The 12,092-nt window shown below is 28.0% G+C and overlaps 1 long non-coding RNA gene across 1 annotated transcript; it reads right to left on the reverse strand.

Moving 5' to 3' along the window:
* Positions 1-11,330: 11,330 nt before the first annotated feature.
* On the reverse strand, positions 11,331-11,928 carry LOC149498862 (uncharacterized). Its single transcript, XR_016319590.1, has 2 exons — positions 11,855-11,928; positions 11,331-11,696 (listed from the first exon to the last, which is right to left on the reverse strand). It is a non-coding gene; the product is annotated as an uncharacterized LOC149498862 (long non-coding RNA).
* Positions 11,929-12,092: the final 164 nt, after the last annotated feature.

Here is a 12,092-nt window from a genome sequence, read left to right on the forward strand (position 1 = left end):
AGTTATAATCCCTAAAGTTTTGATGAATTACAAAATAAATTAATTGAAAATTGTTATTGTGCTAAAGTATACATCGTAGATTATTCATACTCAAAAATATAAATTTCTTGCTTCTTTCTCTTTTCTTTTGAGATTTGCTTTATTACACTTGGATTATGCACACACTTGTTTATACTCTATAAAAATGCAATGTTGTCGATTTTTTTTTTTTTAATGACTTAAGATTCTATATTTTTCAAAGAAATGGATTCTTGTTGATAATTTCTTCAAATGTACTCTGTTCTACTTTATTTTTTGAAGTCAGAAATAGAGCAGTGTTGTTTCATCAAGTTTAATGCTTTATGAGTATTTCTCTTCAAATGTACTTTTAAACTCAATTAAAGCTATTCCTGATAGGTGATCTTGGGCCTTCTCAACTCCAAAAGCTAGCTCAAGAGATGAGGCTTTCCCTCACACTTATAATTTGATCACCAGCCCCTTCCACAACCGATGTGGGATAACCCAACAATCTCCCCCTCATACATCGGGCCATGGGTTGGAGGAGCAACAACCCGTACTCTCCCGGAAACTAGGCAGAGATTGCTGTAACCTGGGCTCTGATACCACTGTTAAGAGCAAGCATTAGAAGCCTCAACTCTTCCTTCATCCTTCTCAAATTCAAGGGGGAGAGGTAGAGGGAGAGGAAGAGGAAGAGGGAGAGGGAGAGGAAATCGGCAGGATTTCCAAAATGATCAACTGCAAAGTACAGGTGAGCCCCGTGATAAATCTAATATTGAATGTTTCAGGTGTCATAAATATGGGCATTATCGCTTTGAATGTCGCACGAAATTGCCAGAAGACAAAAGAAAGGAAGAGAAATCGAATTTTGTTGAAGAAGCTGAAACAAAAATGGTATTGATGGCTTATCAAGTGAATAAGGAAACATAATCTGATGTCTGGTATGTGGATACAGCTTGCAGTAATCACATGTGCAGTAATAAGTCTTCTTTTGTTAATTTAAATGAAAATTTCTTTACTACTGTAAGTTTTGGTGATTCTTCTACTATGAATGTGATGGGTAAAGGTGATATTTCTTTAAGAACCATGAATGGTTTTGTAGAGATAATTTCTGATGTTTATTTTGCTCCTGCCATGACAAGCAATTTGTTGAGTGTTGGCCAGTTTATGAAACAACCGTGCGAAATAAAATTTGTGAGATTTATGACCCCAAAAGAGGAGCAATTGCTAGCGTCAAGATGAGTTCAAATAGGCTATTTCCATTGAAGATTCAAAAAAATCCAAACATGCCTCATTGCTAGAGTCAAAAAACCTTCATGGCTTTGGCATTATCATTATGGCCATTTGAATTTTAGTGGCTTAAAAACTCTACAAAACAGAAATATGGTGACAGGCCTTCCTAAAATCACTGTTCCTGCTGAAGTTTGTGAAGAGTTTATTGTTAGCAAACAACCCCGCTCGCAATTTCCAAAAGGCCAATCATGGAGAGCAAAGAATGCACGAGAATTGATACATTCAGACATTTGCGGGCCAATCAACCCAACGTCAAATGGAGGTAAAAGGTACTTGATAACCTTCATTGATGATTGCACTTGAAAAATTTGGGTTTATTTTTTGCAAAAAAAATCAGAAGCTCTTGATGTGTTTAGAAATTTCAAAGCACATGTGGAGAATGAAACAGAGAAGTCCATCAAAACGATTCGTACTGATTGTGGTGGAGAGTATTGCTCCAAAGAATTTGAAAGTTTTTGCGCCAAACATGGCATTCGGAGGGAACTCACGACAGCGTTTACACCTCAGCAGAATGGTGTATCCGAATGCAAAAACAGAACAATTCTTAATGTGGTGAGAAGCTTGCTAACAAAAGGGAATGTTCCAAAGTCATTTTGGCCAGAAGCTGTAAATTGGGCTGTTCATGTGCTGAATAGAAGTCCAACTTTTGCGGTTCGAAACATGACACCTGAAGAAGCTTTTTGTGGGCGAAAACCAACTGTTGATCATTTTAGGATTTTTGGTTGCACTGCATATGCACATGTTCCAGATGAGAAAAGGAAGAAGCTGGATGATAAAAGTAAAAAATGTATTTTTATGGGTGTAAGTGCAAATTCCAAAGCATATAAATTGTTTAATCCTCTCACTAATAAAATCGTAATTAGCAGAGATGTAGTATTTGATGAGAAAAATGTTTGGAATTGGAATGAAAGTGGTAAAAAGCAGCAGCTTATACCTATGAACTTAGATGAAATTGAAGGAAATATAAAGCAGCAGGAAATCTCTACAATGGAGCAATCAGAGCAACAAGAAATCTCTACAATGGAGCAACAATTACAAATTTCTGGTGACACTTCTACTCTTGTAATTGTTGACCAGCCCCATACAAGAAGGAGACCAACATGGATGGAACATTATGTAAGTGGAGATGAATTATCTAATGAAGATTCTTTTTCTTATTTTGCTCTTTTTGCAGATTGTGATCCCCTCACATTCCATGATGCTATCAAAGATTCAAAATGGCGAAATGCTATGGATGAGGAGATAAAATCAATAGAAAAGAATAGCACTTGGGATTTGGTAGAACTTCCAAAAGGGCAAAAATCCATTGGAGTAAAATGGATTTTCAAAACAAAGTTGAATAAAAATGGTGAAGTTGACAAGTATAAAGCTCGCCTTGTTGTGAAGGGATACAGTCAAGAATTTGGAGTTGATTACAAAGAAGTGTTTGCTCCCGTTGCAAGGCTTGACACAATTCGGCTAGTCTTAGCTATGGCTGCTCAAAATTCATGGTCCATCTATCAATTAGATGTGATGTCAGCCTTCTTACATGGTGAACTGAAAGAAGAGGTGTACGTCGATCAACCCCTTGGGTATATGCAGAAAGGCGAGGAGAACAAGGTATATAAACTTAAAAAGGCATTATACGGACTAAAACAGGCACCTAGAGCCTGGTATAGTAGTATAGACGCTTATTTCTCAAAAGAAGGTTTTCAGAAATGTCCTCATGAACACACTTTGTTTTTAAAGCTTGAAAAAAAATGGAAAAATGCTTATTGTGTGTCTTTATGTTGATGACCTTATTTATACCGGGAACAATAAAGGAATGTTTAAAAGAATTTAAAAGGAAGATGATGAATGAATTTGAAATGTCTGATTTGGGATTAATGCATTTTTATCTCGGTATCGAAATTATGCAATCATCTGCTGATATTTTTATATCACAAAAGAAATATGCACTTGAGATTTTGGACAGGTTTAAAATGAAAGATTGCAATTCTGTTTTCACCCCTGTTGAATGTGGCTTGAAGTTAAGGAGAAATGATGGAGCAGAAAAAGTAAATGCAACTCTTTACAAGCAGATGGTAGGGAGTTTGATGTATTTAACTTCAACAAGACCTGATATCTTGCATGGTGTTAGTCTAATAAGCCGTTATATGGAGAACCCAACTGAAACTCATTTTCTGGCAGCAAAACGAATTCTTCGTTATTTGAAAGAATTCTTCGTTATTTGAAAGGAACGGTTGATTTTGGAATTCTTTATAAAAGGGAAGTAAAAGAAAATTTATATGGCTTTTGTGATAGCGACTATGCGGGAGATCTCGATGATCGGAAAAGTACGTCAGGTTTTGTGTTCATAATGAGTTCAGGAGCTATTTCTTGGTCTTCAAAGAAACAGCAAATTGTTACTTTGTCCACCACAGAAGCTGAATTTATTTCAGCAGCAACATGTTCCTGTCAAGTCATATGGTTGAGAAGGTTGCTAGAGATGCTTCAATGCCAGCAGTAAGGTCCAACAAAAGTCTTCTGTGATAATGTTTCAGCTATCAAGATTTCGAAAAATCCTATTTTGCACCGCAGGAGCAAACATATAGATCTTCGTTACCATTTTTTTGCGTGATCTCTGCAATAATGGTACAATTGATTTATTGTTTTGTAAAAGTAAAGATCAAGTAGCTGACATTATGACAAAGCCACTTAAGCAAGCAGAATTTGTGAAGTTAAGAAAGCTTTTAGGAGTGTGTTCTGCAGATCAAACTTTCACCTAAACTGGATGTTTGCAAACATTAGTTTAAGGGAGGGTTTGTTAAATGATTAGTCAAAAGTTTAGTTGTTGAGATTTTATCCTGATTTTTAGTTAGTTTGTTGCTTTATTTTCTGCTTAGTTGAGCAGTAATGCTGCATATTTTGCTATTTCAGTTGTTTTATTTGCCTATTTAAAGGCCACTTTCTGATTCAATAAATAGATTATTTTTTCTTCAATTCATTTCTGTCTTTTTTGTGCTTAGCTCTTAACAGTGGTATCAGAGCCCAATGCGTTTTACTAGTGAAAAGATGGAAGATGTAACTATTGTAGAAAAGATATTACGCTCTCTAACGCCGAAATATGACTATGTTGTTTGCTCTATTGAAGAATCAAAAGACATAGATTCATTATCCATTGATGAACTGCAAAGCTCTCTACTGGTGCATGAGCAGAAAATGAACAGAAGTTCAAACATTGAAGAGCTAGCTTTTGGAGTTGAAAAGGCCCAAGATCACCTATCAATTCCTATTCGGCCGCAATCTTTTTTATTTTGATTTTTATTTTATAAGTCAAAATTTTTAGAAAAATGGAATTTATCCGTGGCAATCTTAAATGGCTTAGGACGCAAAGCAATATAATTATCAATATCAACAGAATTTAGGATCCAAATCAAGACCCTAGCATTTTTAATTTTCCATTAGCTAGTTCTTTCCCATTATATTTTAAGATTGAACCATCAAGAATTCCAAAAAGACTATTTCCTTCAATATACATTTGAAAATGAAATTCCTAAATAGCATAATTTTTTCCATTAAATTTGACTTTCCCGACTCCATTCCAACAAGATTTTATTTAAATCACATCTTATGAAAGGAATCCCTTCAAGAACTCAAAGTCTCCATTTTTGAAATAATTTGATAACTAAGAAAGTTTTCAAACACATGAACTTTTTTTTCCCATGATTTTAGCCTTCATTTAAGCCACATTTGTTGTTAATGATGTAATCCCGTCACACTACATGAGTGATAATTTTTCCTAGGATAAGGGAATTATTTATGTTATTTTCATTTGTATTCTTTTTTTTTTTTTAACAGAGTAAAATTAATTAATACTATTGAATAAATAGGAATATAAACATCCAATGTGATCAAACCAAAAATACAAAACTACATTTAGGTCGCAGGCCTATGTCCATGTGGGGACATTTTAGCAGTAAAGAGTAAAGAGTGGGCAACCAACCCTCTATTATTTGATGATAATTATTTTAATTTTGTTTTAACCCCAATAAGACAAATAAATTCACAAAAGAGGAGTGAATATAATGGATCCTCGTTTCCGCTAATCCGAATGGGGTATCTTAGTGGCAAATAGCTTTGCGGGTTAGATTATTATAGTTTTAAGTCATTGATTCAATCCTCTCAGCACAAATTTCTCCCGGACTAGCACTTTTGTGAACCGTTAAATGAATACGGGCTTAGATACATCGTGCAACTATATAAAATCCTTGTTTCTGCTTTATACAAATACCCTAGATATCTTGTGAATACTTGTATGAATTCCGATCACTCACTAATTTTTGGTTGGTTGCCTTATATTTTTCCATTTCCCACTTTGTATAAATTCTCAAATCATATTTATAAATTTTTGCTTAAATTAGTTAGAACTCAATTCGGCTCGACTTTGTATTTTATACTACGAATAATTATTTTAAAAATTAATTTAGTTTTAACTAAACTTTGAAATTAAAATATTGTAATTTTAAAAATAAATTCAATACGAGTCAAACAGCAACTGTTAATTATGCACGAGAAGATTGTTTTATTATGCAAACTTCCAAAAGTAGGATAGTGATTTTTATCTGCCAGTGGGGATATCATATGGCATAGCAACAAAGATTCCAGCCACGAGACGAATAGTAAGTTTGCTTTCACATGTCATTTTTAAGAACCCTAAAAAATATTGTTTTTATGATCGAAAAATATATAATGTTATCAAAATCTGATAAATTTAGAAACACAACGTGTTTCTCTCAAAATTAAAGATGTCTAAAATTAAAATAATAAAATTTAGAAATGAAATTGTATATTTTATAAATTTAGAATATAGTAATAGTTTGGTTTTCCTTTGATTAAGGAGGATGATTTGATATTATATGCAAAATTTTAATTTATAATATTATTTTATTTTGAAAAACCAAAGAAACTAGATCTTTAAAATTGGTTTCTGCATGTAGAATTGCATTGCAGATTGGCAAGATTTGTGAAGAAAAAAATATTTTTCAAATTATGCGTCGGTTGAAGTATATGTCCCATGTGGATAAGTTAACTTTCCATTATATTTTTAGATAAAATTTATTTAATCTGAATTTAGGTAAATCATTCTCTATAAATTTTATTTAAAACATAGGTGACCTATTGTACCATGTTTTCAAAATATAGTATCCAAATACGAAATACTAAAATTAGCAAATTTTGCGAACCTTGCGAACCGGTTGTCATAGGATATTTAGAGTAAAAATTCTATAATATATAGAAAAGTGGGAACGAGTGTGCGGATATTGTGATTGTCAAAAACGTCCATATTAAATTTATGAATTGACCAAAATATTATCAAATATTTTAATTTTGAAGAATAAAGATAATTTAATTTTAATTGTGCATATATTAATTTTTTATTTAAATCTAAATTCTATTGCATAAAATAAGAAATTATATTATATACTACATAAGGTATATATTAAAAATGATAATATTATTCAATTCCTCCTTTTTTATAACAAAATCGGTGGTTTTAAAACTGAAATTGGCAGTTCTGAAACTGTAGTCATGCCTAGCATGTATCAAATATAAAGTTTTAAAGAAATCAAAATCCATATAAAATATTAATATATAATAACTGAATTTCATAAAATTCAGTCATTCAAATGTGTAATTTTTTACTTATGTCAAATTTTACTAATAAAAATGAGACTTTTTGTCTCTAAAATGGCTAAGGACAATTTTTCTTGTACTTTAACAAGCTAATGAAGTCTGGACCTAATAATCAAAATAAATATACATAAGTATTTGAACCTCACCCTCACCTCTCTTTAATTAATTGTAACCTCATTGAAGAATACTAAATTTATCAAATAAGTAATTGAGAAATATAGCAACCAAATATAGAAAATCAACTTACTAATTGAAGAGTATTAAATTTCTTACAAGGTAATATGTAAATGCTTCAATCAAATATAGAAAAATCAATTTGTACTTGACAACTTTAGAGGAAAGATTAAGGTATATCAATTAATTGTATAATTTACCATAAGCAACATGTTATATCTTTATATAGCAAAACTATTTATCAAATTGTGACATTCTTCCTTCTGCAAAGTAAAAATCAATATACTAATTGAAGAGTATTAAATTTCTTACAAGGTAATATGTAAATGCTTCAATCAAATATAGAAAAATCAATTTGTACTTGATAACTTTGGAGGAAAGAATAAGGTATATCAATTAATTGTACAATTTACCATAAGCAACATGTTATGTCTTTATATAGCAAAACTATTTATCAAATTGTGACATTTTTCCTTCTGTAAAGTAAAAAGTAATAGGGGGATAATAATTAGATTTCTGATATGACCTTAATAAAATTTGAAATATCCTAAAATAGCCTTAGGCGTAGCCAATTCGAAAATTACATATTATACCAATGAGTATTTAGGTGAGTGGTTCAACATTCTTTTCCCTTAAGTGAGGTCGAGAGTTCAATCCTTACGGGTGGAGCATTTTACCCCCTTTTGGGCCAACCCGAAGCAAGCAGGATTTAGTTCTAGCCTAGTAGGCTTTAGATATTTGTGGTTAAAATTTAAAAAAAAAAGAAAAAGAAAAATTACATTTCATTATTTGATTGGATATAATTTTTAAAAGTTATTTTTTAAATAAATACATTATAGATAATAAAAAATAAAAAATATACTCTTCTTTTTCTGTATGGTTGTAGGGAAAATTGAAGATTTATTTGGCAAGAGTATAACATTTTTTTCATGTAATCTTTTTTATTAATTAATTAACTTATTTATTTATTTATTTTAAATTTGCAACTTAGAAAAATAGAGAAACAAAATTAGATCCTAGCGTTATTTGCTTTGTAATTTTCATTTATTAACTTGGCTATAATTTTTTTTTTCTATCAACATCAAATTTCATTAAATTACAACATTTTCAATTAAAGAATAGTTAATTTTTGAAATTCAAATTGGTAACTCTTCTAATATAATTTGTTTCTTATTATATGTTCAGTTCCAAAAAGAAATGTATTCTTAATAACAATAGCCTATTTCCCACCAACTACGCTAGTAGTTGTATACTTCGTAACCTTACGACTAAGCCACTTCCGTCCCTGAAGGCTCTGCTCAAACTACCCTCCTTTTTTTTTAATTTTTTATTTTTTTTACTGAATTAAATTATAACTACTATCACTTTAATTTAGTAAGAGATTTATATCTTCTTTACAATAAATAGATCATCTCTTGATAATTAAACATTTTTTATTTTCTTAATATTTTTCTATTATATTTTAAATCTGTTTAACTTGAAAGAAAATAGTATTTATAAAATTGAAAAAAAAAATAGAACTATATATTTATGTTTTAGGTCACTTTTTACGGTTTCAAGAATTTGAATGTTGTATGTGCATATACTCATTTCTCTAATGCACTGAGTAAATAATATTGTCACTATAGCTAAAGTAATTACCATTATTAATTCAGATCATCCGCTCATTTTTTCTCTTTACCGAACGGTAAAAAATAACTTATTATTTTTTTTCATTATAGTTGTATATAGATATTGATTTGGGGTTGAGGTCAAGAGGTTGGAGATTAAGTGCTGACTTGATTTTCTTTTTGGGTACTTATTAAGGTTTTAAAAATCTACAATTTATAAATTAGGGGCTGAAATATTAAGTCTAGGAATTGGATTGAATTTTATTTTTAGACCACTTCATTATAAGTAAAATAGAATTAAGTACATAAAAAGTAGTATTACAAGTAGCTTGTACGACAAAATCCAATACAAAATAAAAAATTGTATTTATTTTAATCTAACTAAAAACTTATGCTTTAAAATTATGTAGATAAAAAAGATTAAAAGAGTATAAATATATAACGAACATAGTCAACGTGCAAGGCATGTCATAAAAAAAAAAGAGCAATAAATATAAAAAGTGAGAATGATTGCGATTGTCAAAAATGCTTCTACTAAGTTTATAGATTGACAAACATATCATTAATGATTTTAATTTGATCGATAGAAAAGATAAAGGTAATTAAATTTTGTTCGGTATATTCATTTTCTACTTAAATTTAAATTCTATTAGATAAAATAAGAAATTATATTATATAATATATAAGGTATATATTAAATATGGTAAGAATATAAATATTTTCAAGAATTTTAATTTTTTTAATTGAAAAAATAATGGTGATTTAATTTTGAGTGGTATATTAATTTTCTATTCAAATCCAAATTTTGTTTGATAAACTAAGAAATTATATATATATTTTTTGAAAATAAAGTAAGAAATTATGTTACACACTAATAAGATATGTATTATATATAGTAAGGACATAATATCTTTAAAAATTTTAATTTTATTGGTTGAAAAAAATAAAGGTAATTTAATTTAATAAGGTACATAAAATAGTAAGAATATCATATATTTAATTATTATTTTTAATAAATCTTTAATTTGATTGGTTATAATTTTTTCCTACACATAACTTATTCTATAGAAAATAATGTAGTTTATTATTATTTATTAAACAGCATATTATAAAGAATTATTTTGATATAAAATAAAAAATGAAACTCACTAGAAATATATAATATATTATTATTTGATATAAAATTGAAAATAAAACTCACTAAAAATATATAAAATATAGAATTATGATATAACACATTACTTTAGCAAACCATATAATACACCAAAAAATTATTTTCTCTAAAAAAGCAACCATAAAATTAATCATATGCTCGTATACTTTAGCAAAAATAAAAAAAAAATCAAATTTATAACTAATGATCTAAAATAATGATTAATATATTAATTATTATAATAGCTAATATTGATTTATCATATTTTAGCAATATAGACAGTTTATGGTATTATTTTATATAAGAAAAATTAAGTTAATTAAACGTAAATTGTTATAAGAAAATTTAAATTGATTGATAAGTAATTTTATTTTGATAAAAATTTCATTATCAATTATAATAATATTTTATTATTGCAAATATGTTATTTCCTTGATAAGTTATTTAATTATTGAGTTTTTTATTTTTTTATTTTATGAAATGTTGTTTTTTTTCTATTGTCTGGATGGTCTTAGAGTTTTAGTAATATAAACTATTCATAATATTATAACGTATATAAAAATTTAATAAAAATTACATATAAAAATTAAATTACATTTACTTGCAATGTGTAAAAATCAATGAGTATAAGTAATTGGTAAAGACGCATGCATTGTGCGAGTTATTTTTTTGTTGTATATTATACTTTTAGTTTTTAATTTAATTTATAATTTATAAGTTTGCTTGGTATATATGGTTTCATAGTCTTTATAGACTTTTCACAATTTAGAAAATTAAAAATGGTGACTTGAACAAAATATAAATTGATATATATATATAGAAGAAAAAAGAAAAAAAATATATATATATATATAAATAAAATTTCACTTTATGAAAAGAGAAAATATCTTGATTAATTCAATAATAAAATAAAAGGATTAAGTAAAAAAAAATTCAAAAATTAAAATATAGATAGATACTTATTTTAAATAAATAATAATTTTTAAAATAAAATATTGATGGCTTGTGATTGATTTCTAATAATGTAGATAATAAAATTAAAATTTTAAATTATTAGACATTTTATTTAACCAGATTAAATAAACCCTTTACATATAAATACAAGTTAAACTCATTTTATGAAATGATTCTAGAAAATTTGATGGAGATTTAAAATTGTAATATTATTTAAAATTTTATTGAATTATTTTCTTCAATGTAAATTTAAAATTATTGTATTTAGAAATAAGAGCTAAAATTTTTAACTTAGAATATTGAATAATATTATTAAATATCCCTTAATTAGTTATAGGTCTTGAACTTATTTCTTACTAACACGTTTAATTAAAAGTATGTTATGACTTCACATAAGAGTTCAAACTAATTCATTTAATTTAAATTTGGATAATTAATTGATATAATTAGTTTTATATAAATAAAATGTTTCAAAAAATTAGACCACCAAAACGTATTAAATTAAAATATTATCATAAAATAAAATTAATCATTTTTATATACAATAATCCTATATCATTTTTTATATACAATAATTCTATACTATTTATTTTAGCACCTAATTGTTTCAATTCATTCAAAACAGTAAAAACATGGTACATGGTTCAATTCTGTTGCCTTCTCTCAGCACGGATACCAAGAACCCTTTTCAAGCTTATCTTTGCAGAAATCTTACAGCTCTGCACGGTAGCAATTTTCAGTCTTTTCATCCTTGATCATAAGGTTAGTAAATTTGTCCACATGAGCGAATATTTTTAATATAATTTTTCGCATCATACGTAGGCAATCCATCTCTAACGTGTTTCTTCCGATATAAAATGCTAAAATGGAACCACCATAAATTAACAACACAATGTCATAAAATTAAGACAGTGATAAATAATTCATACGAAATAATTTAAAATTAAAATCATTGTTTAATAATGTAATCATAGAGTTAAAAACTCTTCCTAATCCAGATTTTAATTTTTAATGGTACCTGCTTGATGCTCGATTAAGCTGCCTCTTGTAGCACTGCACGTTGCTCATGAAATATGGCTCTTGTGAGATCACAAGAGAAGTGAGAAAAAATGAGCTTTTATAGAGATAAAAATGAGTAGATTCTAAGAAAAATCTCTTAAATATTGATTAGTTAGAGATCAAATATTACAAGAGATATGATTAGGTTGTTAGAAACAAAGATTAAGATAAACTTTATAATTTAAATGATTAAATAT

Source organism: Jatropha curcas, chromosome 1, assembly GCF_041381405.1.
Source record: "Jatropha curcas cultivar XTBG-Jc1 chromosome 1, XTBG_Jcur_1.0, whole genome shotgun sequence".
Taxonomy (NCBI): domain Eukaryota; kingdom Viridiplantae; phylum Streptophyta; class Magnoliopsida; order Malpighiales; family Euphorbiaceae; genus Jatropha; species Jatropha curcas.